Source organism: Melozone crissalis, unplaced genomic scaffold, assembly GCF_028551555.1.
Source record: "Melozone crissalis strain CALT ecotype California unplaced genomic scaffold, PUWL_Pcris_2 ptg000021l_1, whole genome shotgun sequence".
Taxonomy (NCBI): domain Eukaryota; kingdom Metazoa; phylum Chordata; class Aves; order Passeriformes; family Passerellidae; genus Melozone; species Melozone crissalis.
Genome location: NW_026535799.1, coordinates 5281278 through 5295000, shown reverse-complemented (window position 1 = coordinate 5295000; position 13723 = coordinate 5281278). Strand labels below are relative to the sequence as shown.

General features: G+C 53.9%; 1 long non-coding RNA gene and 2 pseudogenes across 1 annotated transcript; all 3 read right to left on the bottom strand.

Annotated features, from left to right (window-relative positions):
* The window catches only part of LOC128937701 (28S ribosomal RNA), an 8051-nt pseudogene extending 3774 nt beyond the window's left edge, over positions 1-4277 (bottom strand).
* An 886-nt stretch (positions 4278-5163) lies between these two features.
* Positions 5164-5316, bottom strand: LOC128937716 (5.8S ribosomal RNA; annotated as a pseudogene).
* Positions 5317-5391: 75 nt separating this feature from the next.
* LOC128937690 (uncharacterized) lies at positions 5392-10083 on the bottom strand. The gene is made up of 3 exons (XR_008483060.1): positions 9951-10083; positions 8116-8215; positions 5392-5657 (listed from the first exon to the last, which is right to left on the bottom strand). It is a non-coding gene; the product is annotated as an uncharacterized LOC128937690 (long non-coding RNA).
* Positions 10084-13723: the final 3640 nt, after the last annotated feature.

Here is a 13723-nt window from a genome sequence, read left to right as displayed (position 1 = left end):
ATGTTCAATTCCAGTGGCACCTACTAGTCCTTCATGACCTTTCACGGAGGGATGCCTTTTATCACTAATCTGCTTTGCCATTTTAGTTGGAATATGCTCCGCTATAAGTTGGTTGATATTCCGCTTACTGGCAAACTCGTCCACCAATTGTACCGGAAGAGCCTCTTTCTTCCTCCCCAGTCCATACCCGTTTGTGGGCCCCTCAGGCCAATGACTCTTTGGGATGAGAAGCAGCAATCCGCTCCACATTTCGCACAAGATGATGTCTTATTCTCTTGTGCAGACCCAGGCCAATCTTAGTAGCGAACCCACGTTGGCACACCTCACAGACCCATTCCCCAGTGGGAGCCACACACACCACCCCCTTGCAGCGCGGGATGTGACAGGAGATACTGTGGCATTTTAGATTTTGTTTACCACATTTTGAACACCTGAAAATGATCTTTCTCTGCCCGTGTGCCCTTTTGAGATGGTCAATCAGCCTCAACATCCAAGTAAACCAGGTCTCACAACAAGGACAAGATGGTTGTTTGTCAGGCATGGACACGACAGGTGTTCTTGGCGTTATACCATCACCTTCAGACCCGTGAGGAGCCTCGGGTGTTTTGGGCTCTTTACTACCTCCCATCGTGCTCTCAGCCTCAGGTGTTTTGGGCTCTTCGGTACCTCCCACTGCACTTTCAGCCTCATCCTGGGCCATCCCCATAGGGGAGATCTCATAGGGCTCAGGGAGTTGCCCCAAACCCTACCAAACATCCACATGATGTACACCATCTTCTTTAACAATTTTGGAGTTAAAAAACTCCAAACTTGCAAGATCGAATCCCTCTTCCCTGGGCACAGAGGGCATAGATGGTAATTTGGCATCAATGACCCTTAGATCTAATGGGTCAGTCTGAATGGTAGTCGAGATATAACGCAAAGCCATTTTGTCAGTCCGGTAAGAAATAAAGTGACAAGTCCAAGTGAGGGTAGAAGCATATAGTAGCTGACCCTCTCTCAAACTACCAACTGTGTCAACAACAGCCCGTGGACAAGGCTCTGTGCAACAGCGAACTAACTGTGCCAACCTTTTTGTTTCAGCGATTCGTGAAACTATTGTTGGGTGGTGAGTCCAACAATAGGGAGGGCTGATATGCGCCCTCTCCCACACTGGGGCAGAAGTCGACTCAGTTACCACGAGGGTATCCGGCAGGACCACGAGGAGGTGCGACTTCCGCGGCTATGCCCAGTTAGTAAATATAGTTACTCCCGCCGTTTACCCGCCCTTCATTGAATTTCTTCACTTTGACATTCAGAGCACTGGGCAGAAATCACATTGCGTCAACACCCGCCTCGGGCCTTCACAATGCTTTGTTTTAATTAAGCAGTCGGATTCCCCTGGTCCGCACCACTTCAAAGCCGGCTGCTAGGCACCGACTGAGGCGGGGCACTGGCCCAGGGACCCTCCCCCGGGGACCCTCCCCCACACAAACTGCTCAGCCGACACCGGCTGCGCGCACACTGGCTGCACACCGCGGGAACCCCATTGGTGGGAACCGCTGGGGCGGTGGTGCGCAACGATGACGGCTGCCACTGGGGCACCGGCCGCGGCAAGGTGGAGGGCGGGCGGAGCGGGGGGTGGGCGGTGCCCGCCACAGCCGGGGCGATCCACAGGAAGGACCCGGTGTGTGTCCAGAGTCGTCACCGTGCGCGCGCATGCCCCAGCGCCCGGGCGGGCCACGCGGAGCGCACACACCCGCGCGTGGCACCTCGTCCAGCTGCGGCACGCACCCAGCCTGCTTCGCGCCCCAGTCCGACCAACCCAGCCCTTAGAGCCAATCCTTATCCCAAAGTTACGGATCCGGCTTGCCGACTTCCCTTACCTACATTGTTCCAACATGCCAGAGGCTGTTCACCTTGGAGACCTGCTGTGGATATGGGTACGACCCGGCACGAGACTTACACCCTCTCCCCTGGATTTTCACGGGCCAGCGAGAGCTCACCCGATGCCGCCGGAATCGCGACACTTTCCAAGGTGAGGGCCCCTCTCTCGGGACGAATCCATTCCAAGGCGCCCGGCCCTTCACAAAGGAAAGAGAACTCTCCCCGAGGCTCCCACCAGCTTCTCTGGGATCGGTTGCGTCACCGCACTGGGTGCCTCGTGGCGCCCATCTCCACCACTCGGAGGATTCGGGGATCTGAACCCGACTCCCTTTCGATCGGCTGAGGGCAACAAAGGCCATCGCCCGCCCTTTCGGAATGGCACTCACCTTATCGCTTAGGACCGACTGACCCATGTTCAACTGCTGTTCACATGGAACCCTGCTCCACTTCAGCCTTCAAAGCTCTCATTTGAATATTTGCTACTACCACTAAGATCTGCACCTGCAGCAGCTCCACCTGGGCCCACGCCCCAGGCTTCGAGGCGCACCGCAGCGGCCCTCCTACTCGTCACGGCCTAGCCCCCGCGGGCCTCGCACTGCCAGCGACGGCCGAGTATGGGCCCAATGCTCCAGCGCCATCCATTTTCAGGGCTAGTTGATTCAGCAGGTGAGTTGTTACACACTCCTTAGCGGATTCCGACTTCCATGGCCACCGTCCTGCTGTCTAGATCAACCAACACCTTTTCTGGGCTCTGATGAGCGTTGGCATCGGGCGTTCGATTCATCCCACAGCGCCAGTTCTGCTTACCAGAAGTGGCCCACTGAGCACTTGCATTCCACGGCGCGGCTCCACGCCAGCGAACTGGCTCCCTTACCCATTGAAGGTTTGAGAATAGGTTGAGATAGTTTCGGCCCCAAGACCTCTAATCATTCGCTTTACTGGGTAAAACTGCCCATTGCCGAGTGCCAGCTATCCTGAGGGAAACTTCGGAGGGAACCAGCTACTAGATGGCTTGATTAGTCTTTTGCCCCTAGACCCGGGTCGGACGACCGATTTGCATGTCAGGACTGCTACGGACCTCAACCAGAGTTTCCTCTGGCTTTGTCCTGCCCAGGCATAGTTCACCATCTTTCGGGTCCTAGCATGGACGCTCACGCTCCACCTCCCCAGCCCCGCGAGGGGGCGGCGGGCGAGACGGTCCAGTGGTGCGCCCGGGGCTGCCAGGCGCGACACGCGCCCCGGGATCCCACCTCAGCCAGCGCGGGCTGGCCCTCACCTTCATTGCGCCGCGGGCTTTTGACAATGGTCCCTGACTCGCGCACATGCTAGACTCCTTGGTCTGTGTTTCAAGATGGGTCAAGTGGGTAGCCAACATCGCTGCGGACCCCGGGTGCCCCAGCGCGGCCCGTGAGCCTGGCCCGGCAGCGCCGCGCGGTCAGGGTGCACTGAGGACAGTCCACCCCAGTTGACAGCAGCGCCGGAGACTGGCAGGCCCAGCCCCCACACACCTGCGCGAAACGCCGTGCTGCGAGGATGCCACTCCCCCCCCCCCCCCCCATGAGAGGCGGGGAAATGATGCCCCCCACCACGGCGCCACTGATGCGGGGGGAGGAGGGCACAGTGGCAGTCCTTTCCCTCAGCCCCGGGATTGGGCGAGACCTGCTGCCCGAGGGCTGTAATACCCGCTGCTGCTCGCGCAGCACTGGACCACCTGCCCGTCGGACCACCTGCCCACCGGAGGCCTTCCCAGTCAACCTGGAGCCGGTCATGGCGCACCGTTGCAGAGGAAATGTGCCCGGACAGCGCCAGCTGCCGGCTGGGCGGCAGTTCCCGGACCAGCCTGCACCCCCCAGCCTGCCTCCGCGGGCAGGGTTTGCCCAGGGGATGGAAGGGAGGCGGAGGCGAGGTTCCACTGAACCCGTGCCGACCACAACTCGCCGGGTTGAATCCTCCGGGCGGACCGTGCGGGCCCCACCCGTTTACCTCTTAACGGTTTCACGCCCTGTTGAACTCTCTCTTCAAAGTTCTTTTCAACTTTCCCTTACGGTACTTGTTGGCTATTGGTCTTCTGCCAGTATTTAGCCTTAGATGGAGTTTACCACCCGCTTTGGGCTGCACTCCAAAGCAACCCGACTCCGAGAAGTCCCGGGCCCAGCATGCCGGGGGCCACTACCGGCCTCACACCGTCCACGGACTGCAGCCTCAATCACAAGGACTTGGGTCCCCTGAGAGCGCCGCCAGGGATTGGGACTTCTGTACGCCACATGTCCCACACCCCACTGCGGGGCAGGGATTCGGCGCTGGGCTTTTCCTGCTTCGCTCGCCATTACTGAGAGAATCCTGGTTAGTTTCTTTTCCTTGGCTGACTTATATGCTAAATTCAGCGGCTTGCCACGTCTGATCTGAGGTCGCAAGGCCAAAGCTTGGCCGCACCTCCTGGCCCATGCAGCTCCTAAAGAAGCAGCATGCCAACAGGCCAACAGCCAGCCAGCTTCTCCCACCTACCAGCCTCACCTTCCTCCCCACTGGCGCCCTCGCACCAGGGGAAAACAAAGCCAGAGGGAGAGAAGCGGAGACAGAGTGCCCCATCCCGGAGATGAGAACCGAAAAGGGAGTGTGGCAGAGACAGCCCTGATGGGGGACCAGGCGGCACGTGATGGCCTTGGTGGAGAGAGAGAGAAAAGCCATGGTGCTATTTGCGCCCCGAGACCACGACAGAAGATGAGGAGGGCAGGCGAAGGGAGGAGGGGGTTGGAACATCTGTCCCCAGCGCTCTTGCCTCACGCGCACGCGCAGTGGCACAGTACCCCTGCAGTACCCACCTGCAGACAGCCGTCCACGTGGGGGGGAGGCTGGGGGTGAGGCCTGCGCCTTATCTCCCTCTTGCCCTCTCCCTTCTCTCGGCCCACGGCGGTGCTTTCAACGCTGTCTCTTACTCTCCTCAGCTGCCACCACCACCGTACCGCGGTACGGGCCCTGAAAGGACAAACTCTGCCCCAGTGGCTCACTCTGGGAGTGGGGAACTATGGAGCAGTCCTTGAGTCTGCATATAGGGGGATGAAAGCCCTGCGTGGCAACAATGACAATGACAGCCATGACGATGATGATGCCTGCTGGGTCACAGGGAAAAAATTGAGGCCGCCGAGGGAAACGCATCCCTTGCCAAACCCCTGACCGCCTTCCCTCTGGGCACCGGTGAGCCACCATCACCACCGCCGCTGACCACAGTCAACTGGCCTGTGAGGCAACCCCAGCTGAACCACCTTGGTGGCCGCTGGACGGCGACTGATCGTCAAGCAACACTCAGATGGGCGTAGCCCTGGGAGGAACATGGGGCCGCAAGTGTGTTTAAAGTGTGGATGACCAATGTGTCCTGCAATTCACATTAATTCTTGCAGCTAGCTGCATTCTTCATTAATGCACGAGCCCAGTGATCCACCACTGAGAGTTGTCTGGCTTTCAGCACCGATCCCGCACCCGTGGAGGGGCTGGGACCGCTCACATGGGGCACCCCTTTCTCTTGTGCTGAGGACGTGCGGGCGCGTGCCTGGCTTTGACCGTCCGTACTTGATAGTCAGGAGTGCAGACATAGGAGATCCAGCCACACTGAACTGGAATTCTTCCTCAAACCTCCACACTATGGTGGCACTGAAGGAGATCTGAGCAGTCTGGGTCCCGCCTGGTGCAATGATGCCCTCCTCAGGCGCAAACTTGAAGCAGAAGCCCACGTTTGCAGTTGAAGGGCTATAGGTGAAGGGAGCATCAATAGCTCCTAGGTTTATCAGTTCCACCTGCAGCAGCAAGAAAGCAAAACGGAAATACATGTGGAATCTTCCCTTCTTGTGAGTTACTGTCTAATGATGCAATTAATACCCAGAAATAGCAGACGATGCTATGAATGGCAAAAAAATACAACAGGACAAGTTCTGCCCTTTTTCATGCAAAGCAGTGGCAACTCCACAGAACTGGAGTCCACAACCCTGGGGTTATCCCATGGACACAGAGCAGTGCACCTCTGATCAGCACCACCAAGTTCATTCAGACCTGGCCCTGAGAGCAACATGGGCTGATTGCAGCTCTGTGTAGTCAATCACCCCAGAGCTGCTGCTGCCCCACTGAGCACAGCTCCAACACCACCATCTACTCATTCACCTTTTCCCATGTCATGAAAACAATACATTGATTATGAGGCATCAGCATCAAAATGTATAGACAGCATCATCTTTTGGTAAGAAAACTCAGCATGTCTTTGCCTCCCACAGCCAAGCTTTTGGAAGTGTCTGGCATGATGTAGTGCCTCATTTTCTACCTCTTTCAGCTGCTCTCTCTTTGGTTTTTTTTGCAAACTTGACACTATTGGGGAGGAGGCAAATAGGTAGAAAAATGCTTTGCTTTATTCCCAGGAACACTTTTCTCTTTCTAGAGCCAGAGATGCACCAAGGCTGAAGTGTGGTGAGGGACTGGTCAGCAAGGGAAAGAACTCCCAAGTCCTTTCAAAGGGCCAGCACTGAGCCAGGAGGCTGGATGGCTTTCCTGTGACTTGCAGCAATAAGCAGGAGACACTTGACTGGAAGCTGTCTGCAGTGGACTGAAGCTCAAAGGCAGCCAGTTTCTTCCAGCTGCTTCTGAACAGCCCAGTCCAAAGGTGCCTTGTGTCTGGCACGGCCACAAAAGCCTCTGAACATCCCTTTTTGACCCAGGCTTCGTTTCATGTGCCAAGGGGTTGTTTTGCAGCAAGCCTCCCAGCTGATTCCCAAGGAAGGAACTGGGCCTTCATGAACAACAGACACACCTTTCAGACCCTCCCAGATTTCACCAGTAGATCAAATATTCCCTGCTCACAAATGCCCAGGTTGGCAGCAATTCCACACTTCCACCAGGCTTGCTCCTGCCTCAGGAGCCATCAGGATCCACCCCAAGCCCTGCTGCTCACCTCATAGACGTGGGGGGTTTCAATAGAAATGTTCCCAAGGTTCAGAGTAGGAGAGCTGAATTCTTCCAAGGGTCCTTGGCCTTCCCCTGAGAGGTGCAGGAGCAGCCTGCTCTCACAGCCTGGGGAGAGATGTCCATTGCACTACAATCATTCCCTCTGTTATACTCTATTTTCCAGGCTGCCTCAGTGCTAGTCCCTGACTCTGAGCTGGATGCAACCAGCTCCTGATGCTGCAGGAGAGGATATGGACCCTCCTCTTCCCTCAGCCTTGGGGCTGACTTCTAATTTCTAACCCATTCCTTGGGCTGCTTTCCAATTTCAGCCACCAGTCTGCTGAGTTTAAAACATCTCTGCTGCCTTGTAGTGACAGGCCAAGGAGTTACAGGTATAAATTGAAAGAAAGGAAATTTAGGTTAGATATTAGGAAATTTTTTACTCTGAGGGTGGTGAGACACTGGAGCAGGTTCCCCAGGGCTGTTGTGGAGGTTCCAGCCCTGAAAGTGTTCCAAGCCAGGCTGGATGGGGCTTGGAGCTACCTGCTCTAGGGGGAGGTGTTCCTGCCCAGAGGCTTTAAAGGTCCATTCTATCCTTAACATACTCTGGTTCTATGCTGTCCTTCCCATGCACTTAGAGGAGCTTTGAAATCATTCAGTGAAGGCACAAAGCTCCTACAGAGTTTGGCAATTCCCAAACTACCTGGCCCAGGAGCACAGGACATTTTTGCCAAAGTCCCCAACTCCTGACACTCAGCACTGCGTTCTGTTTCCACAGACAGAGCTGCAAGGGCTCAAATTCCACAAAGGGAGAGAGGCAGGTGCTGGCCAAGGCTGCTCCTTCTACCAACAGCCTGGGCTCAGGGGGGCTCAGTCACCTCTGCTCTGCTGCTGTCTGGGCACTGGGAGGTGATCCAGGCTCAGGGAACACATTTCTAACTCAGCGCCTGCTGCCTGATGATGGATCCATGTCAAATGGACCCATCATCCTGGAGGCCAGGGGCCTGCAGGGGCTGAGTGCTTGTTCACTAAAGCTGTTCTGCTCTGCAGCTCTCTGGCCTTTGAAGGAATGCTGGCAAAGCCATGGCATGAAAACCTCTCCCTGCACTGCCTGGGCTGTTCTGGGATCAGTCAGGCACACACAGCATTCTGAGCCCTGGCCTGGCACAGGAGACTCCCTGGAGGCTGCAGGGCCAGGGGGGATGTGCCAGCACTGCCCTGCTGACCAGGGACTCTTCCCAGCACTTCCATGGGAGCCCAGTGGGCTCAGGCTTGCACCATGGCTTCACTGAGGGGGAGAGAAGCAGGGCAAAGGAGCTGTACCTGAGATGCTGCAGTAAGCCACACTTCCATACTCCAGTGCTTCCAGGGGTTTGAAGGTCACCTTGATTTTGGCCAAACAATTCGGCCCAATTTCTCCCTCCTACAGCAGAAAGAGACAGCAAAACATTGCTCTGCAAACTTCACATTTCTTGTTTTCAACCACACTTCTGTAAGCCTCTGTTTAGAGCATTAGTAATGAGTGAACAACACAAGGAGCCCAAGGAAACACTCCAAACCCAGCTCAACACAGCGCTGGAAGCTCTCAATGCTCAGCTGTTCAGCTCCCACTCTCCACAATACTCCTGCTGCTCTGACAAAGGCTCTTGGTCACATCATGCTGCTGTCAGCTACAGTGGGATGCGACTGCCACTGTGCACTGGTGGCTCTTCACAAGAAGAGAACACGATCCCTGTCCTGGGTTGACTATATGATACTTTTATCCCAAATCGTCTTGTTCTGTTTATGCTGAATAATAAGTGTTGCACCTTTAAGACTTGTTGCAGAGAGTGAAGGGGGGAGAGAAGAAGCAGCAGTTTGTTTTCAGACACTGCACTCACTCCTCCACACTCCTGCTTCTGGACTGCATTGTCTGCAGATGGACAGACAGCGGTTCAGAGCTCTCCTTTGCTTTTAGTTAATTTAGCTTGCTGAGGCAAAGAAGTTCCCTGGACTGTGGGGTTTTTTTCCTTTCTTTGGACCTGTTCAAACCTGCTCTGGACTGAACACCAGCAGAGCACCAACAGCTCAACCTGTGGCCACCGGGCTGGGCCTGGCCTGTGACATTTCCAGGACCAGAGGGACTGATCAGAGACTGAGTGAGCTGAGTTGCAACCTGGGGAGGGACTTTCTCAGTTTGTCATCTCTTTTGGAGCAGCAAGGAGTTTTATTGATTAATACTGTTTAGGGTTTATTGGTTAATAAACCGGTTTTTTCCACTTCAAGGAGGTCTTTTCTCCAGGACAGGTTGGGGGTAGGGGCCAATTGAATCTGCTTTCCTAGAGGAGCCCCTTTGGGGGTTCTCCCCCAAATTTGCCCGGAACCAGAACCTTGGAAATAAAAATATTAGTTTAACGTGTATTGAAAGAAAGCAGAGGCTGGCATTATTCTAGCGTTTACTCCAAGATGAGAAGGGATGTTGCACTGTGCAGACACCAGGCATTCATTGTCTCTCACAATGCCAGTACTCAGAATCAGGGCTCTGTTTGATACGAGGACGTGGTGGTTTGCTTGCAGAAACAGAAAAGGAAAAGGTTTTCTGTCCCTGTGTGCAGGACAACTCCAAAGGCCCATTTCAACCTTCCACCCTTGTGTCCAGGCTCACAGAGGACACTGGAAGGGACACTCAGAAATAGTGCAAGGCGTGGTTACAGGAGGGGATTGGCATTTCTATGATTAGCCTTAGGCTGAATTTGGCCTCACTTTCCCAGCAAACCATTGCAAGCTTCAGGTCAGTGTGTGAGCTGGCAGTGGTCCAACAGCCTCTGCTGAACCTCACGTGTGGGGGGAGCCCCTACCTACAAGAACTGCTCCCTGTGGACACTGCAAGGACACGCACAGAGTGCCCTTGAGCTCAGGCCCTGGCAGCACAGCTTGGCCTTATCAGGCTCCCAACCCTGCCTTGAGCTTCCAGGGCAGAAATGCTTTTAGCATTTGGCATTTTTAGGCGAGCTCTGCAGGTGCACCAGAAACTCAATGTCTTCCCTCCCAGCACATCGAGCCAGCTGAGGATCTGCCCAGTGACCGCAGCCGGGGGTAGAGTGGGTGGGAGGAGGAAGAGGGGGAGGAGGATGAGGAGGAAGAAGAGGAGGAAAATGAGGTTTTCACCTATCACTTACCATTGGCTCAATGAAAAAAATGTCATCAGAGAACAGCATGGGGTCTTGGTGCAACTTTGCCTTCTCCCCCAGGAGCCTCAGGAGGGCAGTGTGATCTTCACCAGAGCCCTTCTCCTTCCCTGTTTCTTTCCCCTCCATTGATTTTTCCAGCCACAGCTCTCTCCATGTCCACAGGAATCGATGCTGCCTGCAGCCACAGGAGAGACAAAGCCAGCAGACTGTTTAATAAGCCACAGATTGGCAGAGAGAAGTGTGAGTGCAGGAGAGCAAAGCACCTGGGGAGGAGCAGCAGTGTGAGAGATGAGTAATGTGATGATTTATCAAAAAGCAGGATGCCCCAACACAGGGAACGACTGGCAGCTGACTCCATTGATTCACAAGGCTGAACAGTTGCTTTATTAAACTATATTATATTACATTGTACTACACTATATTAAAGAAGCATACTATACTACAAAGAATACTAAAAAATACTAAAGAAAACTTGTGACTGTCTCCAGACAGCCAGGACAAAGCTTTTTCCAATTGGCCAAGGAAACAAAACAGTCCTCAGCAGAATCCAACTGACAAATCATTTCAGGTAAAGAATCTTCCTAACACATTCCACATGATAGAGATAAGAATTGTTTTCTTTCTTTTCTCTGTGATTCTCCAGGAAAAAAAAACCTTGGGAGAGAGAATTATGTGTTTCTGTTCAGAGAATGTGAATACCACAATGATTGACTCTCACAATTAACAGACAAATACCATGTATAGAAGTTAAGAAAAATTTCTTTTACCCCTCAGTTGTTATCAAGGGACAGCTGGGGTTGGGATATGTGGGAGGGTCGCCTTGTCACTACAGCGACATCTGACCTCTAATCAAGATTTGAGGAAGTAAACTCTACCACTGGACACTGAAGATGGAGTCAATGGACAGAATTTTGGGAGGGGCTAAAGGGTTAAAAGGCAAAACCTCCATTGTGTGGGAGAGCACATGGTGCGGAAAATCCTTTGCTCCTGGCGCCATAACATTTTCTCTATTCAGTCTTCTGTTGCATCTTTGATAAGGCTTAATAAACCTCTCTCAACTTATGAAAAGGGAGTGGCTATTTCTCCCAAGCAGCAGCTCCCCAGTAAGGGCTGACCCCAAGCCATGGGGGTCCCAGATGGATCAGAGGATAACTTGTTGTTCACTGGCCCAGCAGGGAGTTTTACTCCACACCTGCAAGCTCAGGACAGGAGAGGTTTCCAGAGCCAGCATCCCTCCAGAGAACCTCCTGGCTCAAAGCCTCTGCCCAAAAAACTGAGGGAGAATCCACCAGCCACTTCAAGTGGTTTTTCCTACCACTGAGCTGCTGGGGAGGCAGATAAAGGTCATGGAGTAGGACTTCCCTGGGAAGGGGAGACAAAGCTGGGTCGCAGCTACGTGCTACCAGCACTGTAAAAAAGTCACATTATATGATTGGCTTTTCGCATATATGAAAATAAAACATTGGTCTGTTCTGTTTCAGTCTCTATGCAATATTGCATAGGGAAATGTAAGATAACAACAATTAGAAATCAATCAGATAATGCACATGACCAATGACACATCTGCAATCACACCATTATCAGTCACTACAACACTGAACTGTCATCCCAGAGTCTGCGACAGCTGATGAACTTTAAAACAACAGAGAGCTGGAGAACTCGTGTCAAGATTCATGTTTCTCCAAACTCCCTTTGAAATCAGGCTCAGCTATCATACATGGTCAAATTGCCAAGCCAAAAGAACTTGAATACTTTTTGATGCAGAAAACATCTGAGCTGATTCTCAATCATTCCATTCAAGTAGAGCTAGAACTTGGCCAGAGTTCAATCTCTAATTGATGGACACCACTTAACACATTTTAAAACAAGACTCTTAAAAACAGAAATTATGAATAGGAAACCTGAGGATTAAAGATCAATCAAACCATTAAATAATTGAATCCCTCCAAAACTTCTGTCAGGACAGAAATTCTTCAAACATAGCAAACCTCTTGAATTCTCGGCTGAAGTACTCTATAATAACTGAATAAAACCACAAAACTGGCAACCTGGATTTAAAGGAAACCTAAAAAACATGAGTAGTTAAAAAACAAAAAGACAAGACTCTGAAGAGACACGTGTCTTGTAGATGATCACACAAAGAGACAGTGAAACACATGAAAGCTGGCTGTAAATATTACAACAAGACCTTGATAATAATTCTTATAATAAATTCTGAGAATTCTCACGATATAATCAACTTATCAACAGGAAGTGTTTGAAGGGGTTATGACAACTTTTTTAAAGTATTCATATAGCATTAATAACAATCCTTATTTATCAGTATCACCTATAAAATCTAAAAATAACAAAGATTACAAACTCAATACAAACAAAATTCTGAATCATTGGAGAATCAGCTGGTGACCCCACAGATAGGATCTGATTGATATTTCTCAAATGCTCTGTCTTCAGAGACATTTCAGGTAATTGAATCATTACTAATACTTCTATCTTTCTACGGTGGTTTGCCTCCCTGAGAGGCATTTTGCACAACAGAAGATTTCCATTTATATCATATTTGGAATACCACTGATTTGCACTGGTTTCCCCTTTTTTCTGTATCTTGGGCAAAAACCTGGCTGCTTTCTCACTTTACTCTGATTTTGGACAGCTTTTTCACGTGTCCATCTTTTGCATCTGAAGCCTGATCATCTGGTAAATGCTGTTTCCGTCACTTCTGTGGGACCGGGCTGCTGCGGAGTTCGGTGCGCCTCACACAACATGCGCTGCACCCGCGAAAAATCTCCCTCTTGAGATTCTGATGGAGGCTGAAACTGTGTGCTGGCTGCCGGGACTGGCTGCGTGCCCGCTGCCGTGGGACCGGAGCAGGGCCGGTCCCTCGGGCACCCCCTGCACCCAGACCGCGCCCAGTCTCTGCTGGAGCTCTCACGGGAGTGCGGATGCCCCCGCCCCGACCGCGCCTGCCCTGCGCTTCTCTCGGCGCAGGCGCGGTCTGGGGAACGCCCCCTGTGCCCGTGACCGACACCGGCGCTGCCCCGGTCCCCGCTCGGCCGCGTCCGTGCCGCGTCTGCGCACTGGGAAAAACCCGCCCCGCTCCGGCTGCCGGGTTTGTGCGTCATCACCGGGCGCCTGCCGCGCTCCGTGGCGGTCGCAGGGACGCTGCAGCCGTCCCGTCCCGTCCGCCTCAGTCCCGCCCGGCGCGGCTGCCGCGGCCCGTGCGCGTTCCCCGGGTGCCGCTGCCCGCCGCCATCGCAGTCGCGCGGGTTCTGCCCTTCGCGCGCGGCTTTGGCACCCCCTGCGTGAAACCGCCGCCATCGCGCATGCGCCCGCCGCTGCCGCCAGCCCCGCGCCTCCCGCTCCCGCGCTCCGCCCGGCCCGGCCCCGCTCGGCGCTGTCCCCGCAGCCGCCGGCCGTGCCCTGCACGCTGCCGACCGCCCGCTGCTGCGATCGCGGGCACCGCCGTGCGCGCTATCGCCTCCGCCGCTGCTGTGCCTGCGACTGCCCCGCTGCCCCCGTGGGCCCCCGCCGGCCTCCGCAGCCCCCACGGCCGCCTCTGCGGCCCCCCCGGGCTGCTCCCGGCCGGCGCTGCCGTGGCACGGGTTCGCCAGTCGCCGAGAAGCGGCTCTGCCCCGGGTTCCCCGACCCCCTCCGCCCTCCTCTCCCTGAGAGTTCTGGGCGTTCTGGGGACCCATGGGACCCTGGGCACTCTGGAGATGATGCCAATTCCTCCCACACCTGTTTGCTAGGGATTACCTTTG